Raw genomic sequence first — 20,944 nt, forward strand, 5'->3', positions numbered from 1 at the left:
ACTCTGTATTCAGTATTGTCCTGTTACAGATCAAAGTATTTCTAATTCTCCTTGTGTCCCTTACAAACCGATTAAACCCTTTGAGCTGATATAAAAAAACTGTGAACTTAATTAAAATGAATAAAATACTTGACGTAAACCTGCTATTTTTCATCAATGCACTCAAAATCTGAACTACCATAGACCATTTTTATAGGAGACATTTTGAAATGTTACAGTAAAACAAAAACACAGGTGTAAACAATATAAGAAATAATAAATGCTTCATTTTCAGGTTCCTGGTTCTGTTCATGCTGACTCACTTTCACACTCATAACTTAGTGGGACACAGAACAAAGCCATAATAGAGGTTATTAGTAACACCTGGAGTTTTCCTAATAGGTCAAAGACAAGTCAAACAGTCTGCTGAAGGAAGCGCATCCCATAAACCTTTTTGACAATCAGACATCAGACATTATATGAATCTATAAAATACATGCATGACATTTATGAAGTTCATTTTAAGCAGTAATAAAAATGTGATGATTAAAATTATTGCTGGCTGTGTTGCATCTGAAATGAAGTTATTAATTAGTTTTTTTTAATAAAAATGTGCTGGTATATGTAACAATTATGGCTGTTTGAAAAATCAATTTTCTGATTTAAATCGATCTTTACCGATATCAATTCATAATAGATCTTCGGCTTTAGGTCTCTGTCTCTGCATCACACCCTCTGCACTTAAGAAAGTACTTTTACTAATTTTTTCTGTCTCTATGTAACTGCTTTGGGGTCAATTCTTAACAACATTAAAAATGGTTTAATGGTTAACAGGTTAAATGGTTCCTTGTACAATTTTAAGCATTAGTTTCCTGAGAATGTCCTTCGTAAAATTGGTGTATAATTGAAATATCCCTGACCGAATCGATATAGAATCAAATCGGAAAAGAAATTATCTTAATGTTATATGCATATATATATATATATATATATATATATATATATATATATATATATATATATATATATATATATATATATACAGTGCCTTGCGAAAGTATTCGGCCCCTTGAACGTTTGACCTTTTGCCACATTTCAGGCCTCAAACATAAAGATATAAAACTGTAATTTTTTGTGAAGAATCAACAACAAGTGGGTCCCAATTATGAAGTGGAACGAAATTCATTGGCTATTTCAAACTTTTTTAACAAATAAAAACGAAAAAGTGGGCGGCGAAAATTATTCAGCCCCTTTACTTTCAGTGCAGCAAACTCTATCCAGAAGTTCAGTGAGGATCTCTGAATGATCCGATGTTGACCTAAATGACTAATGATGATAAATAGAATCCAGCTGTGTGTAATCAAGTCTCCGTTATAAATGCACCTGCTCTGTGATAGTCTCAGAGGTCCGTGTAAAGCGCAGAGAGCATCATGAAGAACAAGGAACACACCAGGCAGGTCCGAGATACTGTTGTGGAGAAGTTTAAAGCCGGATTTGGATACAAAAAGATTTCCCAAGCTTTAAACATCCCAAGGAGCACTGTGCAAGCGATAATATTGAAATGGAAGGAGTATCAGACCACTACAAATCTACGAAGACCCGGCCGTCCCTCTAAACTTTCAGCTCATACAATGAGAAGACTGATCAGAGATGCAGCCAAGAGGCCCATGATCACTCTGGATGAACTGCAGAGATCTACAGCTGAGCTGGGAGACTCTGTCCATAGGACAACAATCAGTCGTATACTGCACAAATCTGGCCTTTATGGAAGAGTGGCAAGAAGAAAGCCATTTCTTAAAGATATCCATAAAAAGTGTCGTTTAAAGTTTGCCAAAAGCCACCTGGGAGACACACCAAACATGTGGAAGAAGGTGCTGTGGTCAGATGAAACCAAAATCAAACTTTTTGGCAACAATGCAGAACGTTATGTTTGGCGTAAAGCAACACAGCTCATCACCCTGAACACACCATCCCCACTGTCAAACATGGTGGTGGCAGCATCATGGTTTGGGCCTGCTTTTCTTCAGCAGGGACAGGGAAGATGGTTAAAATTGATGGGAAGATGGATGGAGCCAAATACAGGACCATTCTGGAAGAAAACCTGATGGAGTCTGCAAAAGACCTGAGACTGGGACGGAGATTTGTCTTCCAACAAGACAATGATCCAAAACATAAAGCAAAATCTACAATGGAATGGTTCACAAATAAACATATCCAGGTGTTAGAATGGCCAAGTCAAAGTCCAGACCTGAATCCAATCAAGAATCTGTGGAAAGAACGGAAAACTGCTGTTCACAAACGCTCTCCATCCAACCTCACTGAGCTCGAGCTGTTTTGCAAGGAGGAATGGGCAAAAATGTCGCTCTCGATGTGCAAAACTGATAGAGACATACCCCAGCGACTTACAGCTGTAATCGCAGCAAAAGGTGGCGCCAAAGTATTAACTTAAGGGCCCTGAATAATTTTGCACGCCCAATATTTCAGTTTTTTATTTGTTTAAAAGGTTTGAAATATCCAATAAATTTCGTTCCACTTCATGATTGTGTCCCACTTGTTGTTGATTCTTCACAAAAAATTACAGTTTTATATCTTTATGTTTGAGGCCTGAAATGTGGCAAAAGGTCGAAAAGTTCAAGGGGGCCGAATACTTTCGCAAGGCACTGTATATATATGAGCACACAAACACTTTACGTTTTTAAGCTATCAAGAGAGCAAGATTCAAACCATGTTAATGAGACACATAAAAATTGTTTAATTCTAGAGTAGAGAACATCTTTTTTCAAGTCTAATGTACAAAATGAGCCTTACACATTCATAGTAATAGTGCAATCAAAATCAAGATATTGTCTTCTAATACACAGATAATAAAATAGAAGGAAGAATATGTACCCACCTTGGCAAAGGTCATATGTGGCAATCACACTGTTAGTCAGATGTCTTTTGAAATTACCTATATATAGAAGTTAAATGCAAATGTCATGGGCTCGTGTGTGTGTTTGTGTGTGTGTGTGTGTGTGTGTTTGTGTGTGTGTGTGTGTGTGTGTGTGTGCGCTTGCACTTGTACATTAGGAGAGGACTGAAACTTTTAATGCCGTTTGTGCAGTGTTTCATGAGTTTTGTTTCCAAGTTGTAAATTCCAGATTAATTCACAATACAACCCGTTCTCATTCCGAACTCGTAAAATAAGTACGTTTTGGGCAGTGTCCTTCAGCGTCTGATGCGACGAAAAAGGCACCCTTTGGCATATTTGTGTAACGTACTGGGGAGAGCCGCAGTTGGATGAGATTTATCAAGTGGTATGTAATGGGAAATTGCTGTGTAAGGACAGTGGGGGATGGGTAAAACACCGGACTTTCACTCAGGAGACTCGGGTTCGCGCCCCGCGTGTGGCATTTTGTTTCCCCGTCTCCGGCGTGTTTTTCCCGGCTTTTGAGGCGTCCTTTCCCCGTTGTTTTTCTTTTGTTTCCCCCGTCTATGGCGTTTTGTTTCCCTGTCTCCGGCGTGTGTTTCCCGGCTTTTGAGGCGTCCTTTCCCCGTTGTTTTTCTTTTGTTTCCCCCGTCTACGGCGTGTGTTTCCCGGCTTTTGAGGCAACCTTTCCCCATTGTTTTTCTCCTAAACCCAAACTCCGCAATTCCGTTATTGTCGCGCTTCACCCGCGGTGTGTTTCCCAGCTTTTGAGGCGTCCTTTCCCCGTTGTTTTTCTCCTAAACCCAACCTCCGCGATTCTGTTCACCCGTCCCGACCAAGCGCGTCAAAAGGGACGAAAAAGGGACGGCAATAGTGGCGACCAAGCACGTTTACATGAGACGCTAAAGGAGACTTTTAACGTCAAATAAGAACGAGAAAGGCTCCTGACCGAACGTCCTTATTTTACGAGTTGGGTGTGAGAATTTGTTGTAAAATAACATTACTGTACACTGACACTGTCAGATGTGATCTGTACAAAGTGTCTTCCAATAACAGCAAAAATCTAATTTAAACCCTTTAACAACACAACCACAATCATTTAATTGTCAGCACAAAACTAGAAAACAACAAACATGTTTTTTTGCTTCGACTTTCAAATAGCCTCTCCGGGAACCATCACCTTATCGTGGTGGAGAGGTTTGTGTGTCCCTATGAACCTGAGGGCTGTGTTGTCTGGAGCTGTGTGCTCCTGGTAGGGTCTCCCAAGGCAAAGTGGTCTCAGGTGAGGGGCCAGATAAAGAATGGTTCAAAAACCCTACGAGCCAACGTAGAAGAGGTGAAGTTACCCTGCCCGGAGGAAGCCCGGGGCCACCGTCTGGAGCCAGGACCAGATGGCGGGCTCGTCAGCGAGCGCTTGGTGGCCGGGTTTGCCACGGAGCCCGGTCGGGCACAGCCCGAAGAAGCAACGTGGCAACTCCCTCTCCATCCCATGGGCCCACCACCTGTGGGAGGAACCGCTGGGGTCGGGTGCGCTGCTACACGGGTAGCAGTGAAGGTCAGGGGCCTCGACGGACCAGACCCGGGCAGCAGACGCTGGCTCTGGGGACGTGTAACGTTACCTCTCTGTGGGGGAAGGAGCCGGAACTGGTGCGGGAGGTGGAGCGCTACCGGTTAGATCTGGTGGGGCTTATCTCTACGCACAGTATCGGTTCTGGAACCATACTCCTGGATAGGGGTTGGACTCTTTTCTTCTCCGGAGTTGCCCAGGGTTTGAGGCGCCGGGCGGGTGTGGGGATACTCACAAGCCCCCGGCTGAGCGCCGCTACGTTGGAGTTTACCCCGGTGGACGAGAGGGTCGCCTCCCTACGCCTGCAGGGTGTGGGGGGGAAAACTCTGAATGTTGTTTGTGCATATGCACCAAACAAGAGTTCGGAGTATTCGGCCTTCTTGGAGACCTTGACTGGAGTCCTGCATGGGGCTCCAGTGGGGGACTCCATTGTTCTGCTGGGGGACTTCAACGCGCACGTGGGCGATGATGGAGACACATGGAGAGGCGTGATTGGGAGGAACGGCCTCCCTGATCTAAACCAGAGTGGTTGTTGTTGGACTTCTGTGCTAGTCATGGATTGTCTATAACAAACACCATGTTCAATCATAGGGATGCTCATAAGTGTACGTGGTACCAGAGCACCCTAGGCCAAAGGTCAATGACCGATTTTATAATCGTTTCATCTGATCTGAGGCCGTATGTTTTGGACACTCGGGTGAAGAGAGGGGCGGAGCTGTCAACTGATCACCATCTGGTGGTGAGTTGGGTCAGAGGGTGGGGGAAGACTCTGGACAGACCTGGTAAGCCCAAACGGGTAGTGCGGGTAAATTGGGAACGTCTGGAGGAGGCCCCTGTCCGACAGAATTTCAACTCACACCTCCGGTGGAGCTTTTCGTGCATCCCTGTGGAGGCTGGGGTCATTGAACCCGAGTGGACAATGTTCAAAGTTTCCATTGCTGAAGCTGCGGCGAGGAGCTGTGGTCTTAGGGTCTTAGGGGCCTCAAGGGGCGGTAACCCACGAACACCGTGGTGGACACCGGTGGTCAGGGAAACCGTCCGACTGAAGAAGGAGTTTTCGGGATATGTTATACCAGAGGACTCTGGAGGCGGTTGCAGGGTACCGAAGGGCCCGAAGGGCTGCAGCCTCTGCCGTGAAAGAGGCAAAGCAGCGGGTGTGGGAGAAGTTTGGAGAAGACATGGAGAAGGACTTTCGGTCGGCACCAAGGTGCTTCTGGAAAACTGTTCGCCACCTCAGGAGGGGGAAGCGGGGAACCATCCAAGCTGTGTACAGTAAGGATGGGACACTGTTGACCTCAACTGAGGAGGTAATAGGTCGCTGGAAGGAGCACTTTGAGGAACTCCTGAATCCGACTAATACGCCCTCTATGTTAGAGGCAGAGCTGGAGGATGATGGGGGATCATTGTCAATTTCCCAGGTGGAAGTCACTGATGTAGTCAAACAACTCCACAGTGGCAAAGCCCCTGGGATTGATCTGATCCGTCCAGAAATGCTCAAGGCTCTGGGTGTGGAGGGGCTGTCCTGGTTGACACGCCTCTTCAACATTGCGTGGAAGTCTGGGACAGTGCCAAAGGAGTGGCAGACCGGGGTGGTGGTTCCCCTTTTTAAAAAGGGGGACCAGAGGGTGTGTGCCAATTACAGGGGTATTACACTTCTCAGCCTCCCTGGTAAAGTCTACTCCAAGGTGCTGGAAAGGAGGGTTCGGCTGATAGTCGAACCTCAGATTGAAGAGGAACAATGCGGATTCCGTCCTGGTTGTGGAACAACGGACCAGCTCTTCACTCTCGCAAGGATCCTGGAGGGAGCCTGGGAGTATGCCCAACCGGTAAACATGTGTTTTGTGGATCTGGAAAAGGCGTATGACCGGGTCCCCCGGGAGATACTGTGGGAGGTGCTGCGGGAGTATGGGGTGAGGGGGTCTCTTGTCAGGGCCATCCAATCTCTGTACGACCAAAGTGAGAGTTGTGTCCGGGTTCTCGGCAGTAAGTCGGACTCGTTTCAGGTGAGGGTTGGCCTCCGCCAGGGCTGCGCTTTGTCACCAATCTTGTTTGTAACATTTATGGACAGGATATCGAGGCGTAGTCGGGGTGGGGAGGGGTTGCGTTTCGGTGGGCTGGGGATCTCATCGCTGCTCTTTGCAGATGATGTGGTCCTGATGGCATCATCGGCCTGCGACCTTCAGCACTCACTGGATCGGTTCGCAGCCGAGAGTGAAGCGGTTGGGATGAGGATCAGCACCTCTAAATCTGAGGCCATGGTTCTCAGCAGGAAACCGATGGAGTGCCTACTCCAGGTAGGGAATGAGTCCTTACCCCAAGTGAAGGAGTTCAAGTACCTTGGGGTTTTGTTTGCGAGTGAGGGGACAATGGAGCGGGAGATTGGTCGGAGAATCGGCGCAGCGGGTGCGGTATTATATTCAATCTATCGCACCGTTGTGACGAAAAGAGAGCTGAGCCAGAAGGCAAAGCTCTCGATCTACTGGTCAGTTTTCGTTCCTACCCTCATGAAGGCTGGGTCATGACCGAAAGAACGAGATCCAGGGTACAAGCGGCCGAAATGGGTTTCCTCAGGAGGGTGGCTGGCGTCTCCCTTAGAGATAGGGTGAGAAGCTCAGTCATCTGTGAGGAGCTCGGAGTAGAGCCGCTGCTCCTTCGCGTTGAAAGGAGCCAGTTGAGGTGGTTCGGGCATCTGGTAAGGATGCCCCTGGACGCCTCCCTAGGGAGGTGTTCCAGGCACGTCCAGCTGGGAGGAGGCCTCGGGGAAGACCCAGGACTAGGTGGAGGGATTATATCTCCAACCTGGCGTGGGAACGCCTCGGGATCCCCCAGTCGAAGCTGGTTAATGTTGCTCGGGAAAGGGAAGTTTGGGGTCCCCTGCTGGAGCTGCTCCCCCCGCGACCCGACACCGGATAAGCGGACGAAGATGGATGGATGGGACTTTCAAATAGGAAGCCCTGTATCAATACTGTAAAAACAGCAGGTTTTTTATGGGTGAAATACGTGCCACCAGAAACTGAATTTGAATCATTTATATTTGAAGTTGAATTGCTAAACTTTGAACCATTGCAGTGAAAAACTGAATCTGATAATATATATCTATAATTTGAAATTGAATACATTTTTGAATTTTTCTTCACATTCAGTTCTCCCAATTCAATTTCAAGTTACTGTGACAGACATCCGGTTAGTTGAAGGATGAAGGAAGAGCAATCGAGCACAGATCGATAGAGTTCAGTGGCGCAGATACACAGGACTCCTCTTCAGCCAATCAGCACCTACGTTTTGGAGCACAGTACCCGCCATGAAACGAGGAAGAAATGCTTGCCTTGCCTTGACCCAGAGACTGGCGTGAGCCACGTGACCACCATGGTTTCGGCTCAGACAAATACGGTAATGACAATTTAACATATATCTACGATCTAACGATCTTTTGTTTAACTGTTTTTAATGTTATAGCTATTTTGTAGAAACGTTTGGTTTCGTCCGCGAGCATACACAAATCATGTTTACAATTACATTAGACGACTAGCACGAGAGCATTGTTTTAGCTATCATTTTAGCAACACAGCGACGAGTGGGGGTGGGGGGCAGACAGGCAAGTCACAGGTGGGACTGGCAAGTTAGCTAGCATGACGCCTTCTATTTCTAGATTTTCTGACTAAGTTTACCTGTACTTATCTGAGCTAACAACATGATGACTTTCACTACATATAAAGACAACGTTGACTTTCACTCGGTGCTATTCATTGACGGTAAAAAAATATATGTCGTTATTTTACGCACTGCTGTTTGTAGACTAGCTACAACGCTTGTTGCTGCGTTGCTAAAATTATAGCTCAAACAATGCTAACGTGCTAGTCGTCAAATGTAATTGTAAACATGATTTGTTTATGCCCGCGGACGAAACCAAACGTTTCTACTAAATAGCTTTAACATTAACAACAGTTAAAAAAAACATTGTTAAATCGTAGATATATATTAAATTGTCATTACCGTATTTGTCCCAGCTGAATCCATGGTGGTCACCCGGCTCACGCCAGTCTCTGGGTCAAGGCAAGGCAAACACTTCTGCCTCGTTTCATTGCGATACTGTGCTCCAAAACGTAGGTGCTGATTGGCCGAAGAGGAGTCCTGTGTGTCTGCTCTAATGAACTTTATCTATCAATCTGCGCTTGATTGCTCTTCCTTCATCCTTCAACTGCCCGGATGTCTTTCACAGTATCTTGAAATTGAATATTGAGAACTGAATTTGAATTGTGAGAACTGAATGTGAAGATATATATTTTCAGTGAGGATCAAATTTTATTGGACTTCAATTCCAAACGAATAAAGTCAGTAAAAGTGTACTATTCAGATTCAGTTTTTCAATGCAATGATTCAAATTAAACAATACAACTTCAAATTATGTGATTCAAATTTAGTTTTTCAATGCAATTTTTTAAGTTTAGCAATTCAAATTCAAATATAAATTATTCAAATTCAGTTTCTGGTGGCACATATTTTAGCCCATAGTTTTTCCTCACATTGGGGACCTTTCGGAATTCATGGAATGGACCACTGGCCGAAAATAGGGGAGGGTCAGGTGTTTTTATTCTTTGTTGATGGGAGGGTCATCCAATTTTTTTTAGTCTACGGGGGAGGGTCTCCCAAGTTTTGTATTAATGAGAATAGCAAAATTTCATAGTGGCTTGTTTGGTGCATATTTATCCATGTAGCGCTCTCAGTCGCGGCCCCTTTCGCTAGCAGATGGGTCCCTCCCTATTTAGTCAGCCAGACCTGTAGCTTAGAGACCGTTGGATTTCCCAAACTGAATAAATCCCGCTCGCACATATAAACACAAAACTGCTTTGCTAGCTCAATCGTGTTGTAACTGTTGTATGCTGAAAAAATAATTGTATTCATTAGCATGACTGCCGTACTGTTTAGTTTAAAAACATCCAAAACACCGTACAAAAACATAGCTGACCAGAAGCAAGCTCTTATTTTGAAAAGCCTAAACTCGCGCCACGGATAGCACCAGCCGGCAGCCGGGAAGGCATGAGACAGGAGGTATATCCTTTCGGTCCCGGTGATTATTTGTGAAATTGTGCAAACGACAGCCTTTTCAAGGGATTTGAGAAGGAAGGAGTGGTAGCATGCAAGCTCCCAAATTGACGCTCATCTGAGAAATGGAGTTTTGGATAATGTTCAGCTTTGGCAGCTTTACATATGCTAAAATATACAATGACTGAGGAAGCCTAGTGACGAGTCCATAGCAACCAGTGTTGAATTACCCTGTGTGCTTTGCTGAATGGTCTCAATGTTTTATTGTTTTATTTCATGTGAATACTAGTTTACTAGAGGAGTAACTTCGTATTTGAAGTAATGCAGTAATGCAGGACGTGTGCATTTAGTTTCCATGCTTATTGTGTTTCTACAACAATGTTAGTGAGTAAATCTACTGAAATGGCCACCACACCATAGTGTGAGTGTGATGCGTCAGATGTACATGTATGGTAGGGTCGATAAGATCAGTGGCAGGCTATAAAAGGCTGCCAGTTTACCATCTAGCACTGCTGCTGTCTGGACCACATGTTGCCTGTGGTGCTCAGTTTTGTTGGATGCGCTCATGGCTTCCAAGTTATGTGTTAATTGATGGGGAAATAAACACCTGTTGATCTGCACCATACCTCTGCCTCAAGTCTCCTGCTGTCATTATCCAACTGCTATGCGGCCATTTTAACAAGTGGTGTCAAGAAGCTGGGGCCTATGCCGCAGGGAGGAGTTGAGGATGACTACAAGAGGGGCGAAGAAACTAGATCAACAGGAAGAAGCAGATGTCGGTGCAAGTGCATCCGCTGCCCAGGGGGCCATGGCAGCTGGCAACCAAGGGGAAAAGTTGGATGAGTTGGCCGGTCTGGTCAAAAATATCCTCCATTCTCAAATAACCAGAGACCAGCAGTTGGACAAAGAGTTTACTCGTCAAGAACAAAGGTGGAAGAGTATGCAGCATCAGTTTCAGCAGATGCAGTTTCAGGTGAATGAAATGAAAGATGACAGACATGAGAGGGTGGAACAGGAGGAGGAGCAATCTGAAGGAGGACATGATGAGGATGATGACCCAGATGAGGGGACAAGTCTTGCAAACAATCTCAGATTGCGGAGTGAACCACCAGTCTGTAGAGACCCGAAGCTGCTCCCACTGTCGCCAGTTGATGACATTGAACATTTTTTGACGACTTTTGAAAGGATGGCCCAAGTCTGTCGATGGCCAAAACCAGAATGGGCGGTTCGCCTGATCCCTTTGCTGACGGGTAAGGCACGTAGTGCATATGTCTTCATGGATTTGGCAGACTCTGAAGATTATGAAAAGGTGAAAGAAGCAATTTTGGCAAAGTATGAAATCACCACCTTTATATACTGCCAAAGATTTCGATCTACAAATATTTTTCAAGGAGAAACACCACGTGAGCTGTATGTTCGTCTAAAAGACTTGTTTTCTAAGTGGGTAAAACTAGAAAAGTCGACCGTCAAAGAGATATCGGAGATGTTGATCCTGGAACAGTTCCTGAAGATGGTACACCCGGACCTCGAGGTTTGGATCCGGGAGCATGACCCGTATACTGCGGAGAAAGCAGCTCAGCTGGCTGAAGTCTTCACAGCAGCTAGAAGAGGTACCAGGAACACCACCTTTGGCCGAGACAACTATGCCCAAAGCAGTAAGTCCGCTGGGGGTGAACCGGGGTCTGGTTGGTCTCAGGATAGATTTTTTTCCAGTGGTAGACAGTCTACATTTAGTAATACAATCAAGTTAAATGCGGCTAAAAACACCCCTTTCAGAGCGGTGGTCAGATGGAAGTATTTTTTCTATCCTCCTCTCTGCTCTAGACTTAGAAGGCTTAACATGATCCGGTTCCAATTCCACCCCAGGAGTTCAGGGGAAACCCTCAGGGAGTTGCCATTCTTTGGGGTGGAATTGGAACCGGATCATGTTAAGCCTTCTAAGTCTAGAGCAGAGAGGAGGATAGAAAAATGGAGGGGTACTGCTAAAAAAGGGACAGAGGAACTGGCTAAACCGGGCTGTTTATTGGATTTAGTACTTCCATCTGATGTAAGTACACTACAGGAAGAAGACCCTACTTTAAAGCCTTGGTTTGAGAAAGTGACAAATGTTGAGGGTGACAAGCAAGGTAGCCAAGACGGTTTACAGGACGTAACGTATGTTATAAAAGGAGGGATTCTTTATCACTGCAAGGGTAAGGTTGAGGCTTTAGCATTACCACAGAAGTTTAGACACAGAGTGATGGAGCTAAGCCATTCAGTACCATGGGCAGGTCACATGGCATTTAAAAAAACTTTGTGTAGGATTGCCAGTCGGTTTGTGTGGCCAGGGATGTATAGTCAGGTCTCTCAGTACTGCAATTCTTGTGAGCAGTGTCAACTGACTTCAGGGAGAAAAGTTGCACGGGCCCCACTACAGCCATTACCAATTATTGAGACACCTTTTGAGAGAATAGGCATGGATGTAGTGGGACCGTTAGAAAGGAGTTCTTCGGGTAACCGGTACATTTTGGTGATCTGTGATTATGCAACCCGTTATCCTGAAGCGTTTCCCCTAAAGTCAGTGAAAGCGAGAAATGTTGCCAATTGCTTTTTACAATTGTTTTCCAGGGTAGGCATACCGAAAGAGGTCTTAACGGACTGTGGAACTAATTTTTTGTCAAAGTTGCTAAAGCAGGTCTATCAATTGTTAGGAGTAAAGCAAATTAAGACCACCCCTTACCACCCCCAAACGGACGGGCTAGTTGAAAGATACAACCAGACACTGAAAAACATGTTGCGCAAGTTTGTTTCTCATACAGGAGCTGATTGGGACCAATGGTTACCTTATTTGCTCTTCGCATACCGGGAGGTGCCACAGACTTCAACAGGTTTCTCACCATTTGAACTGCTGTATGGACGCCAGGTGAGAGGTCCATTGGACCTCCTGAAAGACTATTGGGAGAGCCCTACACAAGCAGGAGAGAACGTGGTGGTGTATGTGGTTAAGATGAGAGAGAGGTTGGAGGAAATGTCTGCTCTTGCCCAGGAAACAATGAAGACTGCTCAACAGAACCAAAAGAGGTGGTATGATCAAAAAGCTAGAGAGAGAGTTTTTGAAACTGGCCAACAGGTTCTGTTGCTGCTTCCGACTTCCAACAGCAAACTGCTTACCAAGTGGCATGGACCTTATGAAGTCCTCAGACGGACTGGTAAGGTCACTTATGAACTTTATATGCCAGAGAGGGTCAAGAAGTACCAGATATTTCATGTAAATTTGTTGAAGGAGTTCCAGCTTCGCCAGGAGACAATTTACCATCAGCTATTTGTTCGTGCAGTCCAGGATGAGGAGGTGACTGAGAAGTTCTTTCCTGTCAGCACTGTAGAGTCCAGCCCAGTAGATCTGTCTCATCTGTCAGCTTCCCAGCAGGCAGATGTGGTACCTTTGATGGACCCAGAGCTCTTTAAGGAGACGCCAGGTTTTACCACCCTGGTCCAGCACAAGATCCAGCTGAAGAAGGAGGCTCCCGTGCGACAGAGGAGCTACAGAATTCCTGAGCGGTTGGTGCCTGAGTTAAAGAAAGAAATTAAGTTGATGTTGGCGCTTGGTATTATTGAAGTTTCCACCAGTGCATGGTGTAGCGCGGTGGTTTTGGTACCAAAAAAAGATGGCTCACTGAGATTCTGTATTGATTTTCGGTATTTGAATGCTGTGTCTCTGTTTGATCAGTATCCCATACCCAGAATCGATGACATGGTGGAGAGAGTTGGAAGAGCAAAATACATCACCACCCTGGACCTGTGTAAAGGCTATTGGCAAGTTGCGTTAGCACCCGAAGCACAGGAGTTGACGGCTTTCAAGACTCCATTTGGTATGTACCAGTTTAAAGTGATGCCATTTGGTCTCCAAGGGGCACCAGCTACTTTCCAGAGACTGATGAACCATGTTCTGAGAGACTTGTCTGAGTTTTCGGCTGCTTACTTGGATGATGTGGTCATTTTCAGTTGTCCTGGGGGGAACACATGTCTCATCTGCAACAAGTCTTCCAATGCATCAGGGCTGCAGGGTTAACCATCAATTCACGAAAATGTTCTGTAGCCCAGAAAGAGGTTGAGTATCTGGGTCATGTCATCGGCTTCGGCAAGATTAAACCTCAGGTTGGGAAGGTGGAGGCCATTCAAGCTTTCCCTATTCCTATGACCAAGAAGAAGGTGAAGAGTTTCATGGGCCTGGTGGGGTGGTACAGGAAGTTCATCCCTCACTTTACAGAGCGTTCAGTGGTGTTTCACGACCATACAAAAGGCTCAGCACCCAACATAGTGCAATGGACAGAAGAGTCTGACAGAGCTTTCAGAGAGCTCAAAGATTCTATCTGTGCCCATTCAGTTCTGCACAGTCCTGACTTTGACAAGCCATTCACCCTGCAAACCGATGCTTCTGGAGTGGGCCTTGGAGGGGTACTATTACAGGAAGTGGATGGGGAAATGAAGCCAGTTGTGTTCCTGAGTCGGAAGCTTAAGGACAGAGAAACAAGGTATTCTACTGTGGAGAAGGAGTGTTTAGCAATGAAGTGGGCCATTGATGCACTCCGGTACTACCTCCTAGGGAGGCACTTCTTTCTGGAGACTGATCATCGTGCCCTCCAATGGTTGCATCGGATGAAAGATGCCAACATGCGCATCAATGGATGGTATCTGGCTCTCCAGCCATATAGTTTCACAGTTCATTACTAAGGGTGTGACGAGATCTCGCGTGACGAGATTTCTCGTCGAGGTGAAAAGAGTGAAAGAGTGACAGACAAGACGAACACAATATGTAAACATTGTAAGAAAGAAATGCCGTACTACTAACTAGTAGTAGTTAGTAGAGAGCTGTTGTGGTGCTGTAAGTGTTTTTGCATAGTGCTCGTGTTAGCCGCGGTATACGGCATTTCTTTCTTACAATGTTTACATATTGTGTTCGTCTTGTCTGTCACTCTTTCGCCGTTTATTATTTCCGCAGGAAAACCAAAATGTTGCCACACAAATGATTTAAAAGTGGCAGGGGGATATTCAATAGTAATTCCACGCTCCATCACATCGCCTCACGAGACAACTTTTCACCTCGACGAGAAATCTCGTCTCGTTCTCGTAAATGAACCCAATCTCGTGATGTGTTTCGTCTTGTGGAGTAAGCGTCTCGTCACACCCCTAGCTTGTAACCTTGGTTCTCTGAGTAAAGACTATTTTTCCCAGTCATATTTCTTAACTGAAGTTTTCTTTAAATTAGTGTTAAAATCGCGTCTCGCTCTCGTGACCCCAATCTCGTGTCTCGTCTTGTCTCGTGAGCGAGTGTCTCGTCACACCCCTATTCATTACAGATCGGGGAAGACTAATACTGTGGCGGATTGTCTGTCTCGGGTTCATGAAGTGTGAGGTAATGTGCATGTAGGAGAGGAGGGGGGAAATGTAATGAAGGTGCTCTTCATCACTAATATTTTAGCATTAGTACACTGTAGCTCATTAGGTTACAGGTAAATAAAAGGAGGCACAAGTTTTAAATGTTTATTGGAAAATATTAACAGTCATGTTTTGTGAAGGTTGCAGCTGGTGGTGATTGGAGGCCAGCCCTGTCAAGAGAAACACATGTGCTCAGTTTGCTAGTTTGGTTACCTAAACATGTGCAGTATAGTAGTTGCCTGATTAATTGAATGCAGGTTAACTGTTGCTGTTTGTACAATAGAAAGTTGGTGTTTAAGTAACTCACCTCTGTTGTGTCTCCTCTTCAGAGTCCTCAGGCTAAAAGAGTCCCCAGCGTATCGAGCCCCATTTTAAAGGTTCCGGGTTTCATGTGGCGGAGGGGTGTTGGAGTACTTTAATTGACTGTACTTGCTAAACTAACTATGTGTGATTGTAGTAACAAATGCAAGTAAATTGAGATAAGAGTAGATTAGTCAAAATGTGTTTGATGTGGTTGTTTTGTGTATAATTGTTTAAATGGAGTACATTTTAGACTTACCTGGCACTATGGTAGGGTCGATAAGATCAGTGGCAGGCTATAAAAGGCTGCCAGTTTACCATCTAGCACTGCTGCTGTCTGGACCACATGTTGCCTGTGGTGCTCAGTTTTGTTGGATGCGCTCATGGCTTCCAAGTTATGTGTTAATTGATGGGGAAATAAACACCTGTTGATCTGCACCATACCTCTGCCTAAAGTCTCCTGCTGTCATTATCCAACCGTTATGCGGCCATTTTAACAGTGAGGGTCGTCTTCATTTCTCCCAATCGTATTGGAGCGTCATCCAAAATGTATTGCTGACGAAGGGAGTGTCAGGTCTATTTTGACTAAAGGTCCCAAAACTCCTCCGGTGGCCCCTTAAATAAATAACAAACAGTCCCTTGTTTAAACTAAATGTGCATGTTAAAAATGTGCATTTTCGGGATGTGACCTCTAGCTCACCCATTGGTTTGTGTCTGATTTGTGTTTGTGGTTGGCTTGACTGCCGTTTTGAAGCCAACAGTTTGCATTTAGCTGGCTGCCATCTTGGCATATTTCGTGTCAGAATTGACCATATTTGGACAAAAGGGCGGAGCTGGGTAGGATGATGTGTTCAGGCCAGTGATGTTTATGGTTTCAATGGCGCTAAGCTAAGCTAAAGGGGAAAGACATAGACTGTATGATATTAGGCAAGGCAGCTTTATTTGTATAGCACATTTCAGCAACTCAAAGTGCTTTACATAAAAACAGATAATAAAAAAAATTAAAAACATAAAATATGAGAATAAAAGTTACAGTGCAGTGTAAGGAATTAAACATTAAACAGCAGTTAAAACAGTTAAACATATAAAAGCAGATAAAATAGGAATTTCTCTTTATATGCTTATATGGATTGTCATACAGTTTCAACAATGTAATTTCAGTATAAAAAATGAACAGTTATTTAAAGAAATGCAACATCAAAGAGAGAGGTCTTCAGCCTTGATTTAAAAGAAAGAGTTGCAGCGGACCTGCAGTTTTCTGGGAGTTTGTTCCAGATATGTGTAAAAACTGAACGCTGCTTCCCCCTGTTTAGTTCTGACTCTGGGGACAACAAGCAGTCCTGTCCCAGACGACCTGAGAGGTCTGGGTGGGTCATAGTGTAGCAGCAGATCAGAACTGTATTTTGGCCCTAAACCGTTTAGTGATTTATAAACCAGCAAAAGTATTTTGAAATCAATTCTTTGAGGCACTGGAAGCCAGTGTAAACACTTCAGTACTGGAGTAATGTAATCCACTTTCTTGGTCTTAGTGAGAACTCGGGCAGCTGCATTCTGAATCAGCTGCAGCTGTCTGATTTTTTTAGGGAGACCTGTAAAGACACCGTTACAGTAGTCAAGTCTACTGAAGATAAAAGCATGGACAATTTTTCCAAATCCTGCTGAGACATAAGTCCTTTAACCCTTGATATATATTTTAAGGTGATAATAGGCTGATTTTGTAATTGTCTTAATGTTAAAATTCAGGTCTGAGTCCATGACTACACCAAGATTTCTGGCTTTGTCTGTTGTTTTTAACATTGTCGTTTGAAGCTGAGCGCTGACTTTTAATCGTTCCTCTTTTGCTCCAAAAACAACCACCTCAGTTTTTTCTTCATTTAATTTAAGAAAGTTCTGGCACATCCAGTCGTTAATTTGTTCAATGCACATATTCAGGTGTTGTATTGGACTATAGTCCCCTGGCGATAAGGTTATGTAAATTTGTGTGTCATCTGCATAACTATGGTAACTTATTTTGTTGTTTTCCATAACCTGAGCCAGTGGAAGCATGTAGATGTTGAACAGAAGAGGCCCCAGAACAGAGCCTTGGGGAACTCTGCACGTCATATTTGTATGCTCAGATGTATAATTACCTATAGACACAAAGTAGTCCCTATTCTTTAAATAGGATTCAAACCACTTTAGTACTGAGCCAGAAAGGCCAACCCAGTTTTCCACTGGTCTAGTAATATGTCATGGTTGACCTTATAAAATCCAGCACTGAGATCAATTAATACTAAGACTGAAACTATCTGTGTTTAAGTGGATGTCATTAAAGACTTTAACAAGAGCCGTCTCAGTGCTGTGGTGTGGTCGAAAACCCAACTGGAAGGCATCAAAACTGTTGTTTAGTGACAAGAAAAGGCTGAGTTGTTGAAAAACCGCTTTTTCTATGATTTTACTTAAAAATGGAAGGTTTGATATCGGCCTATAGTTGCTCATTAGTGACGTGTCTAGATTGTTCTTTTTTAGGAGTGGCTTGATGACTGCAGTTTTTAAGGCCTGTGGGATGATACCTGAGAGAGACATGTTTACAATCTGTACAAGATCAGAAGCCAAACAATTCAAAACATTTTTTAAAACACCCGTTGGTAGAATATCAAGGCAACAAGGAGGTTTTCAGATGTTGTATAATGTCCTCCAGGTTTTTATGGTTGATTGTATGAAATTGTGTCATATTGGAATTTGTTTTGTGTGAACACTGTAACAATACATATCCTGTACTTGATATGGAGGCACTGACTGTCTAATTTTCTGAATTTTGTCTGTGAAGAAGGCAAAGTCATTGCAATCCTTGGTAGACAACAGTTCAGATGCTACTGGTACTGGAGGGTTTGTTAATCTATCGACAGTAGCAAACAAAGCACGTGAATTATTATTGTTTCTGGCGGTAATGTCAGAGAAGAAGGACCACCATGCATTCCTTAGTTCCAAATTATAAATGCGAAGTCTCTCTTTATAGGTGTTATAATCACAGGTGTATAGTCCAGGTGCCAGAAAGTAGAAATCCTGTCCAGCAGCTGTCCCAACAATCAATAAACCAGCTCCTCTCCCAGGTAGATGAGCTCATTAGTGAAAACACCTGTTCTAGATGTAGAGGCAGATCCAAAAACATGGCAGGATTTTTACTTTCTGGCACCTGGACTATACACCTCTGGTTATAATGGACCTGGAGATTAGTTTTTCGCCACCTGCGTTCAGCTTTTCGACCCTCTCTTTTTTCTGTTCTCACCACTATAACATTTCTCCATGGAGATCTTTTCTTACCAGAGACAGCTTTGACCTTAGTGGGAGCAATAGCATCAATAACATTTGTAATTTTACAGTTGAAATTATCTACAAGCTCAGTGACTGAGGCCCCAGTGAGGGCGGGTGTGGAGGAGAAAAGCTGAATGAATGTTTCACTGGTGTTTTCAGTGATATACTGTTTTCTGATTAACTTTCTTTGAACACTTTTGAGCACTGAGATAGAGGCGTTAAAGAAAATACAGGAATGATCAGAGAGAGCAACATCAGTCACCACAACCTTGGAAATGTTTAGACCCTTGGAGATAATCAAGTCCAGTGTGTGCCCCTTATTGTGCGTGGGCTGTGTCACATGCTGAGTCAGTCCATAGCTGTCAAAAACACAACACAGTTCTTTGGTCCCTCTGTCCTGGGGGTTGTCAACATGAATGTTAAAATCGCCAGTAATAATTACACAGTCAAAGTTAATACAGATTATAGACGGCAGTTCAGTAAAGTCGTCAAAGAAGTTTGCACAGTATTTAGGTGGCCTGTAGATATTTAGAAGTATAGCTTGAGGGGAGGATCTTAGCTGAAGAGCCACATATTCAAAAGAAGCAAAATTTCCATAAGATAATTGCGTACATTGGAATGAGTCATTAAACAAAATGGCGACTCCACCTCCTTTCTTATTCACTCTATTCTCACTGACTCAATGAGAACAGCAGCACTGTTATTATGGTCCAAACAGGTTTCAGTTAAAAACTCAAGATTGTGCTTAATAATAAAATCATTGATTAAAAATGATTTTCCTGCCAAAGACCTAACGTTTAGTAGGGCTAGTGTTAGTGTGTTTTCATTTATTGGGACAGACTGTGGCTGACGAGGAATGGATGCTGAATGTGCTAAGTTTGCAGTGAAGTACTTATTTGCCATTCTTTTTCTATTACCTAGAATCTAATACGCAGGGCCCAGGCTTGTCTTGGAAAGTGTCATGAGTGCTACCAGGCGTGCAGCCTGGACCCGGCCCATATCAGTTAATGCTTGCTGCATTTTGCTAACAAACATCCTTATCAGTTTGGGGCGAGGGAGTTAGCTGCCGTCCTTGAGGGGGCAGAGGTGCCTGGAATGGGGGCATACTTGGTTCCAGCATCCACTAGCTGCTTAATCTGGTCAGTGAACTCCAACATGGGGATGGGGGAAAGAGGGGAGAGCGACGGATCCTCAAAGGCGTCGGGGTTGGTAAGGGGGTTTGAGGGGTGTTGGACGGGTGAAAAAGGGGGTTGAGATTTCTCGTCCTCAAAGGCGTTGGGGTTGGCAAGGGGGTTTGAGGAGTGTCGGACGGGTGAAAAGGGGGGTTGAGATTTCTCGTCTTCGCTCTGTGGTCTCCCATGGTCAAATCTTTGCTCAGGTGGGGGCTGTGGTGGATCACTACCGCACTTTGTTGTGTCTTCCTCTTGTTTTGATTCATCTTGTCTCGTGTCCTTGGCCGAGGGAGCAGATGTGTGGCGCAGAAAGTAAAGTAGGCTAGAGGTGAACAGCTTTACTTCTGGCTTGTTAAGGAAAAGTCCATCTGCTTTAAAAAGATGTCTGCGGTCCCAGAAAATGTTAAAATTGTCAATGAACTGCAGAGAATGGTCGGTACATGCAGTTGAAAGCCATCTGTTCAGTGCCAACAGTCTGCCGAATCTCTCAGCTCCTCTTCTGACTGGTGGTATAGGGCCACTGATAGACACCTTCGCGTTTAGGGAGCTGACTCTGTTCAGCAGATTCATAAAGTCACGATTCAGCACTTCAGACTCTTGCTTTACAACATCATTTGACCCTATATGCAGTATAATGTTCTTCACAGTTGGGTGTGCTGCTACGATATCCGGGATTCTTTGGGCCAAGTCAGACACCATGTCTTTGGGAAAACAGAGTATTTTGGTGTTTTTACTGCTTTTTATATCTTTTACAGCAGAGTCACCCACAATCAGAGTTTGGGGACCAGTTATTAGCTTTCCCTGTAGCTTTTTACTTTTAGAATTGCTCTCAGTCCTTACCCTGCTGTGTAACGATGAGACGCAATCCAGGTCATGTTCAGGGTCCTGCAGCAGAGGAGCAAATCTGTTCTCCACCTGCACACTCAGTTGTTGGGGAGGCATTTTGAGGCATCCGTTCATTTCCATGTTTACTTCTAACCGGTAAATTTTGGTTTCCAGAACTGCAATCTTCTGAAGGAGTTTGTAGTAGTCCTTCATGGAGAAGGGAGGCATCTTGCTGCTAATTAGCTTTAGCTACAGTCACTTTAGGACAGACTTGAGCTATTGGTAGGCCACGCTCACGCAGAAAATCTTTGAAATATGGCAATAGCCTACTATGTCTACAAAAAATGTATAGTCCAGTGATTTATAAGTATCCAAGAGCCACTGCTCATAGTTTCTCTCAGAGGAAAAGCAAGATTGTCAGCAGAAATATACAAGCAGAGG

This window comes from Perca fluviatilis, chromosome 4 (assembly GCF_010015445.1).
Source record: "Perca fluviatilis chromosome 4, GENO_Pfluv_1.0, whole genome shotgun sequence".
Classification (NCBI taxonomy): Eukaryota; Metazoa; Chordata; class Actinopteri; order Perciformes; family Percidae; genus Perca; species Perca fluviatilis.